The sequence below is a fragment of the Astyanax mexicanus genome, chromosome 1 (assembly GCF_023375975.1).
Source record: "Astyanax mexicanus isolate ESR-SI-001 chromosome 1, AstMex3_surface, whole genome shotgun sequence".
NCBI classification, from domain to species: domain Eukaryota; kingdom Metazoa; phylum Chordata; class Actinopteri; order Characiformes; family Acestrorhamphidae; genus Astyanax; species Astyanax mexicanus.
The window spans coordinates 88,747,501-88,770,948 of record NC_064408.1 but is presented as its reverse complement, the minus strand read 5'-3'; positions in this window follow the sequence as shown (position 1 = coordinate 88,770,948).

The window sequence follows — 23,448 nt, the reverse complement described above, 5'->3', positions numbered from 1 at the left end:
TTACTATTTTAGGAACTTTGGCTTATCATGTGAACCTGAATTGAAGTTATAATAGCCATTATTGGAAAAAAAAATCCAAGATGGGAATTAGAATCTTTACACTGTAACTACTTGGTGTTTCACTCTGTGTGTTATTAGTACTAAAAAATATATTTATATTAGTCAGTTTTTAGCCCATATCCTGTCACAGTGTCAGCATTCACTGGCAGTACAACTTATACATTTAAATGATGACTATACTGAAAAGAAAAACAGAATGATTTGTAAATCTCCTAGACATATTTTAGATACTAATAGAACATTTGGCATATAGTAAAACATAAAAACCAGCAAAGAAAAGACATGAATGATGAGCAGCTAAAAACCACAAAAATAGGACAATATTTAAGATATGTTTCTGCCATCAAGTTCTACATTTGTTAAATGTTTAATAATAAGGGTTTTATTTAAATAATAAATCATCTCACTTTCAACATTTGATGTGTTCTGTGTTCTACTGTGGATAAAAAACGGGTTTACATCATACACAGCATCCCAACATTTTTGGAACTGGTGTTGTAATAATGTGCATTAATTTAGGGGGCATAAAGAATGGGTTACAAAGCCTAAAATATTGCTTCAAAAAAACAAAACAAAAAAAAAACACAAAGTATTAAGACTATTTTGTTTTAGCTGTTACTGTATGTAAAACAAAAGCTTGTATAATGACTCTTGAATTGTGTACTGAATGTAATCTAGACAGTCTGACATGCTGAATAAATACATGGACTACTTGACCTCTACACAATCAGGATGACATGATACAGCCTTGTGCTTGTTAAAGCATTATGAGTAAGGCAGTCCAGCTGCCCACAGATTAAATCATTACACTGCTATGAATTCTACAAACCAAGCTGGCTGCATTCCTGTGAAATCCAACACGCTCAACAAGCTCATAATCCAGAACCCCCTTGAACTCTGGTGATCTTGTGGAACAGCGTCATCCATCAAAGTCTGTTTCTTTATCCTTTTAAACAATGAGGCAGTTTATCGAAGCCCTGGGGTTCTCCAAGGACACGAAGAAAGAGAACCAAGGCCAAAGAGGTGGCCACCAAAGCCATTCATCAAAGACACAGACAGATAATTCAAAACTAACTGCTGGTTTCTGCTGAGATTCTAAAATAAATACAAAAGATATTCAGAATTTATATCTTACTCGTATATGTTGGAGTTACTGCTGGCTTTAAACTAGCGCTGCTGCCTTCCAGATCTATATTCTTCTGGCTTAGTCACCTACGGACTCCGTGGCAGCCACCTCCCCAGGCCAAAACAGAGAGCCATGCTGCATGGATTCTTCATAAGCATGCCAAAGTATAAGCATATGTGTACCTTAAACTGTATCAGCAGCATTGAAAAACCTCACTTGTACAAGTAGACAAACTGTCCATAATGCAAGAAGGTTAAAAAATACCCAAAAAGCTGAATCTGAGGCTGTTAAGAGCCGAAAGTGATGTACTGCTGCCCCCTGAAAGTCCAAGAATCTAATTAAAGCTCAGCCATTTTGATTTATTATTTACACAATAAGCCTAAAAAAATAAATATAAATGAATATCTAATTTTGCCACCATGTCAGCAGCTCAACTGAGCAACAGTTGATCTCAGAATCAGGTAAAAACAAGATTTAAATTTGCCAAATACATCAACCAAATAAAGCAACATACAGTCATATGAAAAAGTTTGGGCACCCCTATTAATCTTAATCATTTTTTGTTCTAAATATTTGGGTGTTTGCAACAGCCATTTCATTTTAATATATCTAATAAATGATGGACACAGTAATATTTCAGGATTGAAATGAGGTTTTTTGTACTAACAGAAAATGTAAATTAAACCAAAATTTGACCGGTGCAAATGTATGGGCACCCTTATCATTTTATTGATTTGAATACTCCTAACTACTTTTTACTGATTTACTAAAGCACAAAATTGGTTTGGTAACCTCATTGAGCATTGAACTTCCTAGCCAGGTGTATCCAATCATGAGAAAAGGTATTTAAGTTAGGGTCACTTCTCCACCATAAATTGTGTGGCATTAAAAACCCACCCGTAGTCCTTAACCACTCGGCCACGACTACCTCACCTGTCTGACTCAATGCGCATGCTCTTGCATGTCAATAGTAATTGAATCTGACTATGTTGCAGGTGTGTCAGATTATAGTGCCGGTGAACTCCTCCTTTTTCTCGGATGGTCCAGTTTCTGTAGCTCCTGCAGACATGATCCACTGGAATCTTTACCACGCTGAACAAGTGTTAACGTTTAATGTCTACTGAAAGCTGAGGATCACCTTTTCAGCTTCTGGGGCCAGTTGTTCAGAGGTAATCTGATCGGATTTTGGTTATCGGATTGGATCAAATCTGGAAAACGGGTTGTTCAAAAGGGAAAGAAGCATTCTGAAATCGGATCAGATCACGTAATCCAATCCTAATTTGTAAATGGATCAAACCTTCAGTTTCTGTTGTTCAAAACTTTTCAGGTGGATTTGGATAACTTTGATCCAAAAAAACAGGATTACCCTGATCCCAACAAGGGGTAGGATTTCAAGGGGGATTTCAGGAAGTAAATGTGGTAAAACTTTAAAATCAAAGTTTTAAAGTAAAAAAAAAATACATTTGTACAATTTAGTGTATATACATTTACTTCTATTTTGCACTTGACCTGTTTAACCGTTACAGTAATAAAGTAGACATTGGCTACCAATTAAGCCTTTTACTAACGTAAAAATAAAAACACTCTTGACCCCATTAAATAAACCCCCCAAAAGATTTCAATAACAAACAAAAATAATATTTTCATTTTTTTCATCTACGTCACTGTCATTCATCACTGTATATTAATGTCAAAGAAACATTTATCAGATATGAAGCTGTCAAAAATAATTTCGAACAATTGAAAAGAACACCAGAGTTTGTCCTGGTTCTTCAACAGGCTCAGGTGCATCATGAACATCACAGAGAGGGACATTGCGTCTGGTAGCAACATTGGGCAGGACAATACATGCAAGTGTTATGTTGCATGCTCCCTGTGGTTCGACTCGCAAATAGTTAAGGCATGCAAAGCGTCTCTGCAGAACGCTCAATTGCTCGTATTGTTTTGCAATAAGCAGTATGTTGTTACTGCAAGAAAAAGAGTCATCAACCCCTGTTGGTTCTTCTATCTGTTTTTTACATAGCTGGTAATCCGGATTAGGTAATCCTGAAAACTGTGTTTCTGGATCAGGTTGATCCAATCCAATATTGCTTTGAAAAACTGTCTTAAAAGTAAGACAGATCACCTGATCCTGGATAGCAAAAAATGTAATTACCAAATCTGGATAATTTTGATCCGGATTACATTTTTTGAACAACTGGCCCCTGAGGTTATTTGTAAGCTGGTGAGTGTATTTCTAATGCTAAAAGCTGCTGATCAGGGTGCAAATTATTGCACCCCAATTAAGACTTCAACCCACCCTAAAGGGGTAAAACAAAAATTGCTATGCTGGGGTTATGCATAGGGCTCAGCCAGGATCTACTACTCACTCAACTAACAGCAATAGCAAAACCACCACAATCTGATACTGGCTCGACAAGAATCCAGAAGCACAGCCTAACACTATGTTCATGGTCCATTGCCTCAATTGCCAAGTAACAGACCTACCAAAAAATAACCTATGAACAAACAGAATCCCTCCTTAATCTAAGCTCACTTCCTTTAACTATGGCAACAACACACTGACCTAAGCACAATCACACACGATAAATCAAATTATAAGTTGCGTGAGCAGAACACAGCAACCACTACCATCTGATACTGGCTCGACAAGAATCCAGAAGCATAGCGAACTATGTTCATGGTCCGTGCCTCAACTGCCAAGTACTCAGACGTCTACAAAAACTCATGAGACAAATTATTACAAGAGCAGGACCACACCAATCCCCTTCATCCAAACTCTAACACAAACTTTAGTGCAAGCTCTTCTCAGGGGTCATCAGGCAGGCACCTTCCTTCGTCAGTGTTTCGCTGAATTAGGCCCACGACACCTCCAGAAGGCTCAAAAGTGAAGTCTGGCGTCCCAGACCCACCCCCCTCCAAGCTTGCTGTAGAAGCACAAACTCACTCCCTTCCCCACACAGCCTCAGCCCTTCTGAACCACAACCACTGACTAGATCTTTCAGCTACATCTGACAACTCCTTCACTACAGTCCTTAGCACACGACCTCTAATTCCGAATTCAGACAGCAGTCTTGTGGCAGACTTCGCAACAAAGCCTCTAGTACCTACCTCTACCGGTCTAATATACGCTTGCCACCCACGCTCTCTCACCTCAGCCACCAAGTCTGTATACTTCAGCCTTTTCCTTTCATAAGCTCCATCTACCTCGTCTTCAAACGGAACAGTCAGCTCTATAAAATACACTATCCGCTTACTTTCAGAGTACAACACTACATCCGGCCTCAAGGTTGTAACCAGAATGCACTCTGGGATCTGCAGTTTACTACCTACATCCACTAATAACTTCCAATCTCGTGCATTGGCCCACTTACCAGCAGTTTTCAAGCACTGTGCTGTTTCTCCACTATGCTGCCCCTCACGCACAAACGTGATTACCCTACTGCAACCTACCACGGGCATGTTATTAACTTCTAACCGTTTCTTATCAAGTGCACCTGCAAGAGATCTAAGTACCTGATTATGCCTCCATGTGTAGCGCCCCTGGGATAGACTCACCTTACATGCCGACAAAAAGTGCTTCAGCGTGCCACTTCCTGCACATAGCTTACAACTTGGATCCTCACCCACCCACTGAGCAAGGTTTAGTGGCGTTGGCAGAACATCATATGTAGCTCCCAAAAGAAACTTTATACGGCCTGTATCCAATCCCCATAACTCTCGCCAGGTGATTCTCCGCTTCTCTACACTTTCCCATCTCATCCACTGCCCCTGTTTACTCTGCCCTGCTGCTTTTGCCCTCCTTGCTTCCTCCTCCTGCTCACGAATAAACCCTGTAACCATACGCCTTTTCTCAGGTGATGTGGCCTTGCCGAATGCTTTCCAAGAATCACCTAAACCTAATCCTGCCCTCCCATTTTGCACCTGCCCCACAACATCCCTGTGCTCCAGTGCCCTCCTTGCGGCTTGAGTAGCTTCTCGAGCATTCCACTTTCTCCCAGACCTAGTCACTGGTGCTGTTGCTTTAACCAGCCCGTCTTTTGACCCTAACAACTGCATTTCACGTCCTACCTTAGCACATTTGAACTCCTCAACCAAGCTCGTCAACGGCAGTTCCAGCATCCCTCTCCCACACCACGCCACACTACTAAGGCAACGCGGCACCCCCAACCATGTCCTTATAGCCTTGCTCATAACCCTTTCTAACCTCTCAACCTCAGAAATCGGAATATCATAAACTGTAAGTGGCCACCTTAGACGAGGCAACAAACCAAACTGCAGACACCACAATTTTAATTTACCTGGCAGAAAAGACTTATCAATTCTATTAATGGCCTCCACCATTTCTGTCTTCAACCCTTCCACCTGCTCTTTATCATTCAGTGCTGCAGTATACCACCTACCTAAACTCTTAACTGACTTTTCCAATATAGATGGTATGACTTCTCCCTCCATCATAAACCTTTCTTGTATCAATTTCCCTTTAACGATTGATACACTCCTAGACTTGCTCGGTTTAACTTTCATCCTAGCCAGCCTAAGATTATCATTTAACTTCCCTAGCAGTCGCCGGGTACATGGCACCGTGGTCGTTAATGTTGTCATATCGTCCATAAACGCCCTAACTGGTGGGAGCCGGGTGCCATCATGCAGCCTCTCCCCACCTACGACCCACTTAGAAGCCCTAATAATCACCTCCATTGCCATCGTAAACGCTAGCGGTGAAATTGTACAACCTGCCACTATACCTATTTCCAGTCGTTGCCAGGATGTGACACACTCCCCTACACTAAAGCAAAACTGTATGTCTTCAAAATAGGCTTTAACTAACCTTGAAATCTCTTCTGGAACCCTAAAAAAATTGAATGCCTTCCACAACAATGCATGCGGTACCGAACCAAAAGCATTAGCCAGATCTAAAAACACCACATGTAGATCCTTTTTCTCGGCTCTTGCTGTTTGAATCTGATGCCAAATCATACTATTATGCTCTATTCAACCAGAAAAACCTGAAATTCCTGCCTTTTGTACAGACGTATCAATTAAATTATTTCTTTTCAGGTATGTTGCTAGTCTACATGCAACCACACTAAAGAAGATCTTACCCTCCACATTCAACAAGCTTATGGGACGGAACTGATCAATAGCCACAGAATCCTTTTCTTTTGGGATAAGAACACCACCTGCTCTGCGCCACTCCTTTGGAATAATCCCCTCCTTCCACACTATAGCCATTAGTTTCCATAGAAACTTCAAAACATCTGGTGCACTTTTATATAATCTACATGGAACCCCATTTGGCCCTGTGGCAGAACCTGCCTTTGCAGCCTTCACCACCTCCTGAACCTCACTCCACCTAGGGGGTTAACATCCATCTTCCACTCTATATCACCTAACGGCGGCATGTCTGCTGGTAGGTCCAGGTCGCTAGACCTTTCCTTCTCTGTGTAGACACTCTTAAAGTGCTCCTCCAACTCCCTCTTTCCGACCTTTAGATTTCCTGATTTCTCCTTACTAAACAGACTCTTAACAAACCTAAATGGATCTCTAAAGAACTCTATCCTAGCACGCTCCTTCTTCTTCCTCCTTTTCCTCATAGCCTCTGCTCTCTGCAATTTTACCAACTTACTTCTCAACTCCTCCTGCAATAACTCAATGCCCTCTCTTTCTGCCTCATTCCCCTTCTTCCACTTCTTTCTGAGTAACCTTGATTCCTTAACCAGTTTTTGTATTTCTACCTGCCGCCTTGATTTAACTGAATCTTGACTACATCTTAAGAATATTGTGATACGATTTTCAAGCACCATTATACCATTCCATGTTAATAAGCGTTCCTCTCCTTTACCTGCCCGGCTAAATATTGGTCAGGTGGCTTAAGTTAAGGTACACGAGCTGCTCAAGCTACAGCCATATGTGTAAGTAGCTTGCTATCTAGTTAGATTACTTAAATATGCACTTCAAACACACTTTTTTTACACAAATAACTGCAAATTTACCATGCTTTTAAGGTGGAACAGATCATTCAAATGGGAATTCACGTTCTGTTTTATATGGACTGTTTGTAATTTCTTCACACCCTAAGCAGAAAATTTTAAAACGTTTTATCATCTACTACAGTCTAAAGGGAACTGTTTTTTAACCTAGAGAAAAGGCGGAGGGAAATGAGAACAAGAAACTAAAAGCTTCATAAGCTGCAGTAGACCTAGTGAGGAATTAGTTACTCAGATGAGCAGTTTTACAGTAAACTGATGTATAAAAGATACATTTTGTAGGAATTTTGTCAAATTTCAAAACATCACAGAGAGTAGTCTGCTCCGCCCACTCCTCCCTAGACGCAAAGCAAGCAAATATTTGGGTTGCCAGATTCAGCTACGCGATGTGCCGAACTGCGCGAGCTCCGCTATGTGCCCGACCGCACGACCTCTCAGATGTGCCGGACGGCGCGAGCTCCGCTATGTGGCGGACGGCGCGAGCTCTGCGATGTGCAGGACCGCGCAAACTCCACTATGTGCCGGACCGTGCGAGCTCCGTGATGTGCCGCACGAGCTCCGCGCCTGAGATACAGCTACATCTTGCCAGCGTAACTATCTCTCTCAGGTACTCTCTGACTTTTTATAGCAGCTGCACACATATGAATGCTAACACTCAGTTTTTAGATTAATTTAAACACCAGTCCCTAGTAAGCACACAGGGCCGAATTTTTTTTTAGGCGCTATTTAGATTTTCTATTTTTATTTTTTTTATGAAATATTATATGGGATTAAGTGTTTTTGCAGCTCTATATTTTGCTTTAAAGTTAATTATACATCACCATGTATAATTATAAACTCCCTTTCTTCAAAGGACTGGACACTTTATAAGAATAAAAACTACTTATTTTATTACTTATTTTGCAGTAAAGAAAGTGTTTTTGTATATTCTACTCCATTATATGTATTCCTCCAGCAGTCAGCTCTGCTCTCTCTGAGTGTCGGGTAACAAGCCCCACCCCCCCCCTCCCCCTGCAGAACTCGCCACCTGATTGGCCGACAGAGCCGACACGAATTTGATCACACAAGACTTCCATATCAGTTATATACAGGTAACTTAAATGGAAGTTACAGTGGATTAAAATAGATATTAGTTTTTTTATGGCTTAAATTTCCTCAAGCACTGTTTGGATATAAATGATTGTTACTGGAGGCTGGTTTGTTGGATCTGCTGGTTTGTGGAGCGGTGTTTAAAATAGGAGTGAGGTGAGCGTGGGGTGGGGCGTAGGGTCAGATGAATAGAGAATGCATACATAGTTGAATGTCAATGAATGCAAGAATAAGATTAGATAAGGGACAGGAAAGTGTGAAAATAATGTTTTTCCGTCCAACTGGCCCAAACTCGAGATTGACATAAACCGGGAATCCTCCTGGTTAGCCACTCCAGGCATGTAAGCACATCTAGTGGTGGTGATAAATTAAAGATCTCTCTCTCTCTCTCTCTCTCTCAAACACACACACACCACACACAGACCTAGACCCGCGCTTCTGTCCTGCTCCTCATCCTGAGATTTTTAGTCATCAAATAAAGTTTGCACTCATAAATCCTCACAACCCAGCTGAGACATTTACAGTCCAATGTATAATGCATTCTTTACAAGCATATACCATTATTTTAATTGACACCACTAATATACATATAATTGCATTTTACATTTCTTACATTCATTATTTTATTTACATTTAAATATCCATTATAAACTTTTGCGATTAATCGCAGTTAATTACAAAATTTTGTAGTGATTAATCGGAATAAATTGTTTAATCGATTGACACCACTAAAATAAATGCATTCCTACATCTCCCTTTAACATTTATTACTGTAGTACCAGTGTCAAAATATGCGGATGAGATGGGACAAATGCCTTATCTACAAGGATTTTCAGTTACATTGTTATTTTTGATTTATTTAGAATTAAATAACAAATTATTCTTGTAGGACAGATCCTGTAAAATATGAATTAAAATTTAATGGCGTGAAAGATGATGAATGATAGCACCCAATAGCTTTGTGTATGTTTTTGCAGGATTTTGCTGTATAATATATTAGATGAAACGTGTCGAAAGGTGGTCGTCTAACGGTCTATTGGAGCTGACGTTTCAGCGTGGCCTCCATTTTGGAGTTGGCAACCATGCGCCCCCAGTGGATTTATTTACACTGAGAAAAGAGTTTAATAAACGTATAATATTCATAACTCTACCAATTTTTACCCGATATACACACGGTTTCATTTGTTACAAACAGCAGAGATTTAGTAATGATTCAGGACGCTGTGGCACATTACAAATATGTGCTTTCATGCCTAAATACTTTATATTATGCTCTTTAACAAAGACAGACATATGGTATGGCATATTAATAAGTGTATAAATTAATTAATGTAATATATATATATATATATATATATATATATATAATCATCATCTGAATCATCATCTGTGCTGTTTTTAAAAAAACAAACCGTGTATAAATCGGGTAAAATGTATATTTAAAAAGTGTATTTAATCCTTTTCTGCAGTAAAGTTTTGACACGCCCACTCTATTGCGTACACCACCTTTCGACACGCCCACACCTTTAGATACGCCTACACATTTTGACACGCCCGCTGCTTGCTTACAGGAAGCTGCACCACTAGCAGGAGCTGCAGCAGCAGCTTCACCCACTCAGTGCTACAGACCTGCCACAACCTACAGGCTACAGGCTCTGCTAAGGTCAGTCAGTCTGGACCGTTTTCACAGTTTCTGCAGTTCATATGTTCGTATGTTTATCTAAAATATGTTTATCTAAAACTAGTATTTTATTTGGTTCCAAACATTTCTGTAAGCATGATCCAGTGCTTCAGCTTTCTATTGATAAAATACCCATTGAACAGGTAAAGGAAACAAAGTTACTGGGTGTAATTTTAGACAGCCAACTGTCCTGGGCAAAACAAATTGAAATAATAGTGACTAAAATGAGTTGTGCTCTTGCGTTAGTTAGAAGGTGTAGCCCATTCCTTACACAGGAACTGATGAAAAGAGTTGTTGGCACCTTGGTTCTGGGTCAGTTGTAATATTGTATGGTCCAGTGCCTCAAATAAACTTCTAGCTAAACTTCAGCTGGTACAGAACAGAGCAGCTAGGCTAATTCTCAAATGCCCACTGCATACTAACATCACAGATATGCACTCTAGTTTACACTGGTTAAAAGTTGAGGATAAACTGAAGGCGTCTCTATTGATGTCAACATGGTCAATTTTAAATAACAAAATTCCGCAGAAACAATTCCTTTTTTTCTGTAAACGTCTAACACTCATATTTATAAGACGAGATCTGCAGTGGAGGGGCGATTTGTTGTACCCAGGGCTAATACGAATTCCTTTCAACGTACAGTTCGATATAGAGCAATCACTGCATGGAACAAGATTCCAACTTTTATAACTGAAACAAATTCTAAGATCACCTTCAAAACACAAGTAAAGGAGTATTTGGGGAAAGGTTTATTGTCTTAGATAATTGTTTCATTTTTTTAGTTTTTTTTTAGTTTGTATTATTCTACATTGTCTGTGACAATGTCTATTTTTATTTATGTTCTTTTGTTGTGTTCTTTCCTTGTTTAAGCCTTTGTAGGTGGACTTGATATAACTTTGATATAATTATTTATTGTTATTGCTATCGGCATTGTTCTTTACTTTTGTAGTTGTTATTGTTATTATTATTGTTATCATTATTATTATTTTCAGCAGGACCCCATAGCAGGGCATCAGCCCAAGCTAATGGAGATCCAGTAAATAAATAAATAAATAAATATGTGTAGGACCAATGCGCCTCGCAATGAAAAGACAATAAAGGTTTTAACCCCACTAACCAGATACTACCACTCTCTACAGTTCATCTTTCAGACCAGTAAGTCACTGAGTTAGTTAGCTCACAAGCTAACAGCAGCAGCTAACAACAGCAGGAATAACGGAGTTAGTTAGCTCACAAGCTAACAGCAGCAGCTAACAACAGCAGGAATATCACATTACATTACATTACATCACATTTGGCAGACGCTTTTGTCCAATGCGACTTACAATCCTCAAGTACAAGGTAATAGAAGTTTAAGGTGAAACATCTTTAGATAGGGCTTAAAGGAGGTCGAAGGGAATTAATGGGATAGAGGAGTGAAGGAGAGGAAGAAGGAAATGAGGTTAGAAGTAGTTAGTTAGTTAGAGGTGTTAGGAGAGTAAGAGCTCTTTGAAGAGCTCTGTCTTCAGGAGTTTCTTAAAGATAGTGAGAGATTCTCCTGATCTGGTAGTGGAAGGTAGTTTGTTCCACCATTGGGGAGCTCTGTATGAGAACAGTCTGGATTGCTTTGTGTGAATGTTTGGCAAAGCGAGGCGACGTTCATTGGAGTAGCGCAGCGGCCGGGAGGTAGTGTAAGCCTTCAGGAGTGAGTGCAGGTAGGAAGGAGCCTGTACTGTCATCACCTTGTAGGTGATTGTAAGAGTTTTGAATTTTATGCGAGCATCAACTGGTAGCCAATGGAGCTCAATGAGCAGTGGGGTGACGTGCCCATTTTGGCTGGTTGAAGACCAGACGTGCTGCTGCATTCTGGATCATTTGGAGTGGTTTTACTACACAGGCCGGGAGGCCAGTTAGCAGGGCATTGCAGTGGTCGAGGCGTGAGATGACAACTGCTTGTACCAGGAGTTGGGTGGCCTGTTGCGTCAGAAATGGTCTAATTTTTTGAATGTTATAAAGCGCGAAGAGGCAGGATCGAGCAACTGAGGCCACATGGTGCGTGAAGGAGAGCTGGTCATCAACCATAACACCCTTATAGAGAAGTTGTGTTGAAAAGATGGTTTTGCTAGTATAACCAGAAGTTCAGTCTTTGAGAGATTTAATTGAAGTTGATAGGAATAACGGGGTTAGTTAGCTCACAAGCTAACAGCAGCAGCTAAAAACAGCAGGAATAACAGAGTTAGTTAGCTCACAAGCTAACAGCAGCAGCGAACAGCAGCAGGAATAATAACGAAGTTAGTTAGCTCACAAGCTAACAGCAGCAGCGAACAGCAGCAGGAATAATGGAGTTAGTTAGCTCACAAGCTAACAGCAGTAGCTAAAAACAGCAGGAATAAAGAAGTTAGTTAGCTGACAAGCTAACAGCATCAGCGAACAGCAGCAGGAATAATGAGTTAGTTAGCTCAAAAGCTAACAGCAGCAGCTAAAAACAGCAGGAATAGCGGGGTTAGTTAGCTCACAAGCTAACAGCAGCAGCTAAAAACAGCAGGAATAACAGAGTTAGTTAGCTCACAAGCTAACAGCAGCAGCGAACAGCAGCAGGAATAACGGAGTTAGTTAGCTCACAAGCTAACAGCAGCAGCTAAAAACAACAGGAATAACAGAGTTAGTTAGCTCACAAGCTAACAGCAGCAGCGAACAGCAGCAGGAATAACGGAGTTAGTTAGCTCAAAAGCTAACAGCAGCAGCGAAAAACAGCAGGAAAAATGGAGTTAGTTAGCTCACAAGCTAACAGCAGCAGGAATAACGGAGTTAGTTAGCTCACAAGCTAACAGCAGCAGCTAAAAACAGCAGGAATAACAGAGTTAGTTAGCTCACAAGCTAACAGCAGCAGCGAACAGCAGCAGGAATAACGGAGTTAGTTAGCTCACAAGCTAACAGCAGCAGCTAAAAACAGCAGGAAAAATGGAGTTAGTTAGCTCACAAGCTAACAGCAGTAGCTAAAAACAGCAGGAATAACGGAGTTAGTTAGCTCAAAAGCTAACAGCAGCAGCTAAAAACAGCAGGAATAACAGAGTTAGTTAGCTCACAAGCTAACAGCAGCAGCTAAAAACAGCAGGAATAATAACGAAGTTAGTTAGCTCACAAGCTAACAGCAGCAGCGAACAGCAGCAGGAATAATGGAGTTAGTTAGCTCACAAGCTAACAGCAGTAGCTAAAAACAGTAGGAATAACGAAGTTAGTTAGCTCACAAGCTAACAGCAGCAGGAATAATGGAGTTCGTTAGCTCACAAGCTAACAGCAGCAGCTAAAAACAGCAGGAATAACAGAGTTAGTTAGCTCACAAGCTAACAGCAGCAGCGAACAGCAGCAGGAATAACGGAGTTAGTTAGCTCACAAGCTAACAGCAGCAGCTAAAAACAGCAGGAAAAATGGAGTTAGTTAGCTCACAAGCTAACAGCAGTAGCTAAAAACAGCAGGAATAACGGAGTTAGTTAGCTCAAAAGCTAACAGCAGCAGCTAAAAACAGCAGGAATAGCGCGGTTAGTTAGCTCACAAGCTAACAGCAGCAGCTAAAAACAGCAGGAATAACAGAGTTAGTTAGCTCACAAGCTAACAGCAGCAGCGAACATCAGCAGGAATAACGGAGTTAGTTAGCTCACAAGCTAACAGCAGCAGCTAAAAACAGCAGGAATAACAGAGTTAGTTAGCTCACAAGCTAACAGCAGCAGCGAACAGCAGCAGGAATAACGGAGTTAGTTAGCTCACAAGCTAACAGCAGTAGCTAAAAACAGCAGGAATAATAACGAAGTTAGTTAGCTCACAAGCTAACAGCAGCAGCGAACAGCAGCAGGAATAATGGAGTTACTTAGCTCACAAGCTAACAGCAGCAGCTAAAAACAGCAGGAATAACAGAGTTAGTTAGCTCACAAGCTAACAGCAGCAGCGAACAGCAGCAGGAATAACGGAGTTAGTTAGCTCACAAGCTAACAGCAGTAGCTAAAAACAGCAGGAATAATAACGAAGTTAGTTAGCTCACAAGCTAACAGCAGCAGCGAACAGCAGCAGGAATAATGGAGTTAGTTAGCTCACAAGCTAACAGCAGTAGCTAAAAACAGCAGGAATAACGAAGTTAGTTAGCTCACAAGCTAACAGCAGCAGGAATAATGGAGTTAGTTAGCTCACAAGCTAACAGCAGCAGCTAAAAACAGCAGGAATAACAGAGTTAGTTAGCTCACAAGCTAACAGCAGCAGCGAACAGCAGCAGGAATAACGGAGTTAGTTAGCTCACAAGCTAACAGCAGCAGCTAAAAACAGCAGGAAAAATGGAGTTAGTTAGCTCACAAGCTAACAGCAGTAGCTAAAAACAGCAGGAATAACGGAGTTAGTTAGCTCACAAGCTAACAGCAGCAGCTAAAAACAGCAGGAATAGCGGGGTTAGTTAGCTCACTAGCTAACAGCAGCAGCTGAAAACAGCAGGAATAACAGAGTTAGTTAGCTCACAAGCTAACAGCAGCAGCGAACAGCAGCAGGAATAACGGAGTTAGTTAGCTCACAATCAAACAGCAGCAGCTAAAAACAGCAGCAGGAATAACGGAGTTAGTTAGTTCACAAGCTAACAGCAGCAGCTAAAAACAGCAGGAATAACGGGGTTAGTTAGCTCACAAGCGAACAGCAGCAGCTAAAAACAGCAGGAATAACAGAGTTAGGTAGCTCACAAGCAACAGAAGTAGTCACGGAGTTACTAGATATGTGGACGTTTTCATTTGTTTCCACCCTGAATTACATCAGAATTATAACTACGCGGCTTAGTGGACAAGGCTGCCAGGTAAGACTGTTGAATTTGCAACAGCAATTATTTTCTTGTTTTTTTTTTTCTTTGCAAATTTTCTAATAAGAAATAAATTGTATTATAAAAAACAAAAAAAAAGAATGTCTAATGGTGTAAAGAGGTTTTCCACTCCTCCTGGAAAGTAACGAATTACATTTACTCAAGTTACGGTAATTGAGTAGATTTTATGAGTAATTTGTCATTTTTAAAGTAGTTTTTAAAATAGATAATTTTACTTGTACTCAAGTTCATTTTGACACAAGTAATTTACTTCGCTACATTGAAAATCTCTCCGTTACTGAGTAAAAAATAAGTAGCTGGGAAAAAAAAACTATTGTCTGATTTAAAAAAGAAATTGCCACACCAGCGTACATATGCTTGTGTGTGGAATAAGGAGGCAATAACAGCAACATCAAACCTGTGAAGCTGCTGATTTGAGATTAGTACCACTTTAGTTGCTCTTAAAGAAGTTTTTGTTCATTTCTTTGTTTTTCTTTTAGCTTTTTGTTTTTTGTTTGGTTTCGTAGCCCAGGCACAGTTTATTTACTTTGGGATATTTGCATTTTTTTGTAATATTACTTTATTATTTTTGTACCTGTGTGTTCACTTTTTCACTTTGATCTCCTAGAATTCGTTATATATTCGATTATATTTCTTTTAGCATTTTGAGCTTAGTTTAGTTGGTTATTTTCCTATTTCATATTATTTTTTTCAGTTTTTATTAAATGTTGCTAGCTCCTTTGTTATTTAACATGCAGTACTACTCACTGGTCTTTTAAATGAATGTTGATTTATTTATTTAATAGCTGTATCTAACTATTTTAAGCCAGACAGACACTGTGCGATTTTTTTTATCAGGTGCTGAGAGGTCATCTGTGTGTTTGAATGGTTTGTCCTGTAGGAAAACGCACACGAGTTATATGCTGACACTGTAGTCTGACTGGCAGGCTGGGAGACTGCACATGGGCACATCATGCAGCCCATAGACAGTAGAAGAAGCGTCAGATCCCTGCGAGCCCATGCTAGGTTCGCACAGATTAATCCACCTGCGGAGCTTTAAAAGCGTGGATGAGCTGTATCTTTTGGATCAGCACAAAAATCACAGTGTGATTTGTTACAGTGAACATAGTTCTACGTCACAGATCATTTTCTTCAGCCAAACCCGACAGGATGCCAGGAAAGCAGTGAGGGTGGTGGGTGGGTAGCAGACCAGCTCTGGGAGGATGCTGAGGGTGGAGGGGTGACCAAACATGGGAGTGTGCCAGGGGTGCCTGATAAGTGGACCAGCCTTCAGTGTGAGATGGAGCTGGGGGTAGCTGATAGGCAGAGGAATACTTCTGGGAATGCTGCAGGGATGACTGAAGAAAAGAAGTCCAGCTCTGGTGGTGTGTTAGGTTAGTTCTGTAGAGGACAAGCACTCCATGGCAAATAGTGTTGGTGTTCTGTGGTGTTAGTGTTGGTCTCGCTGGCGGATTTTTGCCTCACCCTCACGGGTCTCAGGCTCCTGGAACTTTAAAAAAGTTACATTATGCTGAACTGGCTGTGATGGTAGGTCACAAGCCTCCAGAAGGGATTCTTTAGCCATGGCAGTCTGCTATGGAAGCTGCACACCCTGAAGCAAAGATGCCCGTTTAGTCCTCTTTTGTCGATCATGCAGCCTGCAGAGACAGAAAACAAACAGCACAAGAGAAAAACGTTTTTGTGTTTATAAAGATGAACTCACCAGGAGGACACTGTGGTGTTATTAATGTTCACCAGTACCAGGTCGGTCCTGTCCACAATCTCTCTGCAGTCCTCAACTAGCTGCTTGATGTGAGAGTATGCCATGACAATGGATTGGGGTATGGCAAATGTCCTCCCTTTGCTGTCCTTTGGCCTATTTCTGGCTTCCCTGTATTCTTTGTACAGTTTGAGAGCAACACACTCTGAAATTCTGTTGTGGTCTGGTCTGTGAGCAGACAAATAGATAAATAAGAGATCACATAGGGCTCATAACCACATATTAACATAAATGTGCTAATACCAATGCTAAAAAAATATAGATATATAAGTACTGTTACCTCTCCACTGCTTGCTGGCCTGGAATAGAGCCACTGCACTTGCGTGAAGCTCTCCAAGGTCCTGGCAAAGTCTTTTTGCCTTTGAGGGTTTATTTGGTGGGGGTCTGGTCAAAGACATTAAGCTGTGAGCACAAACTCAAAATCTCTGCCACTTCAGCAATGGAGAGTGCTGTTATGGTCCTGTTGAGCCCAACCAGAAAACCTGCCAGGTCATCAACTGCCTCCCATACAGGAATTCTTCTAATGGGCCAAGGACAGGCATCAGCGTAGTAGCTGCATCACTCTCAGTTAAGGAAGTGACATCAATCTTCTCCAATAGGGAGTGGACAGGCCCAGCAGAGGCATCGGTCTCCTCCAATGGGGTGTGGGCATGTCCTGCAGAGGTATAGACCTCCTACAATTAGAGTTGCACGGTGTACCGAAGGTTCGATTCTTTTTCGATACTACGTCATCACAAACGATTCGGTTCTTTAGCGTTCGATGCTTTCGATACTATATAGCCCAGTCACTAGCTTCAAATGAGTCAAATTAGTAGGCGCGATTTGATTCAGTTCATAAGAAAACTGATTCACACCGCAGCAGTCGGTGTGGCAGGATTCAGATAAACTTAGTGTTCTGAACAAATGAATCGATTCACGTGTGAATCGATTCATTTGACTCGCTTGAGCGACACACGCACGCGCAAGCCAGCAGAGCAGCGGCGAGTGTAGAATGGCGACGTCTAAAATAACAGATGTCTCTCGTCCGCGACTTGTGGACAAAACGGGCGCGAGGAGTGAAGTGTGGGCAAATTTTGCTTACATCGCTGATGAAGAAGGGAATCCGACCAACACCACAAACCCAGTTTATAAACGGTGTTATAAGTCTATCCAGTGCAGAGGAGGGAACACCAGCAACCTGGCTACGCATTTAGCAGACAAGCACCCTGATCTCTACAAAGAGCTGAGAAGTCGACAGGTTAGTGGAGTTAGTCAAGATACACTCTGTCTGTAGCTTTACTAAGATTTACTAGCCCTGGCCCGCCGGCGGGCCAGAAATTTATAATATTTAATATCTGGCTGTGTTTATGAATAGTTATAGGTTCAATATAGACACCCAATATGCCATTTTAAAGCTTAGAATCTCGGCTTTTCAGTTATCTAGCCTATTTAGCTGGATCTCCTTTCAGAAAATAAACATTTAGGGCGAAATATGCCTTGCTTCTGAAAATATGAAATCATAATTTTCATATTTCCGTTTCTCGTACGTCCATATTTGATCGAATGCGGACATGTTATACACCATTCGAACCGTCTGTCTCTCCGGATTCGCTCCGTTTTACTGTAGGATGTACGGTTCCTGAATTAGAGCTGAAAGAGCGCGTCACAGCGCGTGTTCAGAGTTAAAAGCTGCTTGTTTTTCGCCGCAGGGTTACCTCAGGTCACTCCCTCCACCCCCTCAACCCCCACCAGCGGCTCCCCCACGCTCTTACCTTCAAAACCAGACTTAAGAGAATCCATCAATCCAGTCTCCTGCAATCCCCAATTATATACAAACAGCGCATGAAATAAACTGAGGCAAAAAAAAAAATAATATCCACTTTATCTCCTTATTAAAAGCGTAATTTTCGAGGCTGCATGTGATAACGCACGTGTGGTTAATCTGCAGTCCAAGGAGAACAAGGTTGACAGAAGACCATGTGGACACACTTGTTTTCCTGGCTAAGAACCTTAAACAGGCAAAGAAACTTCCCACAGTGTAGTTTCAGAAAAGAAGAGGTTTTAGTTTTTAGGAAGTGTTTAGATAATTATGTTATAGTTAAGGTTATAATAACGAAACTTGTTTTTTGTTCAAATGTTTCATTTTAGAATAAAAACGTTTGCACCGATTGTTCAGTGTTCAATACAGTCCAATCAAAAATAAACATTTTATGTTCAGATATTTTTATTGTTTTTTTTTTCTTCCAAGTATCGTTTTGGTATCGAGAATCGTGATACTACAGTTGGTATCGGTATCGAAGTCAAAATTTTGGTATCGTGACTACCCTACCTACAATGCAGAGTGGACGTGTCCAGCAGAGGCCTTAATTTTTTAAAAAATTTTTTTAATAATTTTTGCCATCTGGTTTAGTTGACATGATGTTACCTGCAATGTGAGATCAAGATCATGTGGTATGATCACATCATCATCATTATGGTCTTCATCCAAGACCTCTAGCAGGACATCACCAATTCCAATCTGCTGGCTAAGAAGATCTCCCCGATTGGACTGACCCAGAAGATACTCGACAGCAATACGCTTTCCTGCAATACCTAATAACCAAATGAAAAATTATTCTTTACTTGCCTACAATGTCACAGTATCGGTCTGATCATCATCAACAAAAGACTTTTCTTACCTGTAGGTTTCCCCGGTGGGATAAACTCTGGAAGAAGAGGTCTTGCCAACACTTTGTTGCTGAGCCCATTAACATTGCAAATCAGCCTGATGTTATACAACCTTATTTTTGAGGTTTCTGGCATACAAAGTGCTTGTGGTGACCGGTTCACCTTGACAGCCCCTCAAGTATATACATCTGCATGTGCAACGCATTGCATCTCCACCCTGATGAGACAAACAAAAAGGAAGACCAGTCACAACAAATCACAATATTATGGCAACTTTAAATAGCACATTAAATAGTCAAATTTATACCAGAAAGGTTTCAACATGCCTGGAATGAAAGCACACTGGTGCTTATGAAAGCTCACCAATAAGAAGGATCCTCTGCTGCACCTTAACACATCCAGTGTTTTTCCTCTTTTCTCCAGTCCTGACCCAACATTTGTGTACAGCTGTACACCTGGTGGATCCTAGATGCAGGGAAGGTGTTTTTGCTGTACCTCCCACACTTGAGACATGCGCTCATGGTGCATGAGGTGCAGTCCAGTTCTGTCTACAAGCTGCCACATGGAGTCAAGAAGACTTGATGAGGGCACGGGTCTCCTCCACTCCCCTGGTTCTTCTGCCTTGCCAGCTCTCTTGAACTGATGCTTGCCAACATCTGGGCATCTGTTGGATCATGGCCCCGATGCTTTTGCTTCAACTCGCCAGGCTTGGCCTCCTTCAGGCGATACACATCCTGCTTATCCCACTCAAAAATGCAGTGAGACAGTTTTGAGCAGAACGTACCATACAGTGGGTGGTGTTCTGTTGTGAGGCCATTGTGACGTGCCTCATGAAGTGAAATACATCCAACCGCACAGTGGACTTCCAAAGCCTGAACCAATAGAGAACTGGGCTTACTCCTGTGTTAATTCACACATCATAAATAAAAAAAACAATGTGTAGTCAGACTGACAAAAACTACCTTGATTTGACAAAAACATCAACACAAATTAAAGGTAACCCACCTCTGTTACTATAGCAGTCCCAATCCACATAAATGGTGTCTGGCTGTGGCTCTCCAGCAACCCTGTAACGTTGGACAATACCCTGGAGTTTAGCATTTGCCCATACTCATTCCCCATGTTTGTCATCTAAGTTGCGGTGTCCTCAATCCCCCCAGCAAGTTTTTTTGGTGACCTTTATTTAATTATATCAAAATTATACACACAAATAGTGCATGTATTCTCATTCAACCCTAAAAAAATTGTGCTCAAGCTTATAAAGGTTTGCATTTACCTTCTTAGTGGAATCAAGCTTGAGGATTCTGACAAATGTTGATGTGATGATCCCCTTGAATTCATCAAGGTGACCAACAACATCATTGGCATGCACCGTCTCGAACCACTGGGACAGAGGCAGGGGACAGAAAGGTGGTGGCGGAGGTTAAACAACCTGAGAATGCCTCAGGCAGGATCTTTTGTGACTTTCACAATCAGTGAAATAATCACATATTCTCCGAGCCCACTCCTGTCTATGTGCCTCTGAAAGGCCTGCTGGAGGTAACTGGAGCTATTGCCTAGCGTTCTTGGATGCAAAAGTGTGACACATTTACTGTCCAGTGCCAAATGTGCATTTAACACAGCAGGAAATTTGTTGCGGTGAGAGGGGTTGAGTTGTTTTAAAATGTCAGTACTCCAAGGACATTTCTATTCCATCGCCTTAACCACTCGGCAACGACTACTTTACCTGTTACAGCTTGGTGTTGTTTGTTCCTTTATTTGTGTGTCTGTGTAGTGCGTGGGAGGGATCTCCTGCCAGACGGAGGGCTTTCCGCCGTGAGGCGGGAGTTGTACAAGTCCTGAAGGGAGGGGAGAGAGGTGCCAGGGGGGTTGGAGGACCAGCCCTGGGAGGATGCAAAGGGTGGTGGGTGGGTGGGTGGAGGACCAGCCCTGGGAGGATGCTAAGGGTGGTGGGTGGGTGGAGGACCAGCCCTGGGAGGATGCTAAGGGTGGTGGGTGTGTGGAGGACCAAACAATGGAGTGTGTCAGGGGTGCCTGATAGGTGGAGCAGCCTTCAGTGTGAGCTGGAGCTGGGGGTAGCTGATAGGCAGAGGATTACTCCTGGGAGTGCTGCAGGGGTGCCTGAAGAAAAGAAGTCCAGCTCTGGTGGTGTGTTGAGGGTGACAGGTCGGTAACGGACAAGCCCTCCATGGCAAATAGTGTTGGTCTTCTGGCACTGTCTCTCTGGCGGATTTTTGCCTCACCCTCGCGGTTCTCAGGCTCCTGAAACTCCAAAGGAGTTATATTAGACTGAACTGGCAGTGATGGTAGGTCACGAGCCTCCAGAAGGGATTCTTTAGCCACAGCAAACTGCTGTGGAAGCTGCACACCCTGAAGCAAAGAGTCCCGTTCAGTCCTCTTTTGTTGATCCTGCAGCCTGCAGAGACAGAAAACAAAAGATACAAGAAAACGTTTAAATTCAATCAATTTAATCAATTTATGAAGATGTTAAATATGAATTTACCAGGAGGACACTGTGGTGTTGTGAATGTTCACCAGTACCAGGTCAGTTCTGTCCACAATCTCTTTGCAGTCCTCAACTAGCTGCTTGATATGAGAGTACGCCATTACAGTGGATTGGGGTATGGCAAATGTCCTCCCTTTGCTGTCCTTTGGCCTATTTCTGGCTTCCCTGTATTCTTTGTACAGTTTGAGAGCAACACGCACTGAAATTCTGTTGTGGTCTGGTCTGTGAGCAGCCTGACCATGGACCATGAACAATCTGAAAATAGGTTAGAGATCACATAGGGCTTATCATATACTGTATGTCTGACCACACATTAGCATAAATATGCTAATACCAATGCTAAAGATTATAGATATATAAGATGCAGCAGATGCTTGCTGGCCTAGAGCAGAGCCACTGGGTTTGCGTGAAGCTCTCCAAGGTCCTGGCAAAGTTGTTTTTTTGCTTTTGAGGGCGTATCTGGTGGGGGTCTGGTCAAAGACATTAAGTTGTGAGTACAACCTCAAAATCTCTGCCACTTCAGCGTTGGAAAGTGCTGTTATAAACCAGCCAGGGCATCAACTGCCTCCCATCTGGGAATTCCCCTGGAATCACACCTAGATTCCTGTTACAAGCATCGGAAGCATCGGACCAACAAAAAAAAATATTTTAAACATCTGATACAAGAGCAAATATAAAGAAGCACACATTTCTAATGGTCAAACTTTATCTACTTTACCGGAGCTGGAGTTAAGGGCCCACTCTCCTCAAATGGGGCGAGGACAGGTAGCGGCGTAGTAGTGGCATCACTTTCTGTTATGGAAGTGATATCGATCTCCTCCAATGGGAAGTGGACAGGCTCCAATGAGGAATGGACAGGCCCAGCAGAGGCATCGGACTCCTCCAATGGGGTGTGGATGTGTCCAGCAGAGGCATCAGCCTCCTCCAATGCAGAGTGAACGTGTCCAGCAGAGGCCTCACTCTCCTCCAATGGGGGCCTGGCATCTGACTGGGGTCTGGGGCCACTGGTTCCAAATTCCTGAATTAATTAGTAAGAAAACATCCATCTTTTAAAGGTTTGTTTTTGTTAACATTGAGTGTTTTTTAGTTTTCAAATGTTTTCCTTACTGTTTGGTTTACATAATGTTACCTGCAATGTGAGATCAAGATCCTGTGGTATGGACACATCATCATCATCATGGTCTTCATCCACGACTTCTGGCAGGACGTCACCAATACCAATCTGCTGGCTAAGAAGATCTCCCCGACTGGACTGAGCCAGAAGATACTCCACAGCAATACGCTCTCCTGCAATACGTATTCACCAAGTGAAAAATGATTTTTTACTTGCCTACAATGTCACAGTATCGCTCTTAACATCATCAACAGAAGACTTTTCTTACTTGTAGGTTTCCCAGGTGGGATAAATTCTGGAAGAAGAGGTGTTCCTAAAACTTTGTGGCTGAGTGCATTAACATGCACATCAGCCTTATATCATACAACCTTGTTTTTGAGGTTGCTGACATACAAAGTGCTTGTGCTGACCGGTTCAAATTCCACCTTGACATTCCACCTCCGCATTGCATCCCCACCCTGATGAGACATAAAACAGGAAGACCGATCACAAAAAAATCATAATATTATGGCAACTTTTAAATAGCACATTAAATAGTCAAATTTATACCAGAAATGTGTGAGAGGTGCTTATGAAAGCTCTCCAGTGAGGAGGATCCTCTGCTGCACCTTAACACATCCAGTGTTTTTCCTCCTTTCTCCAGTCCTGA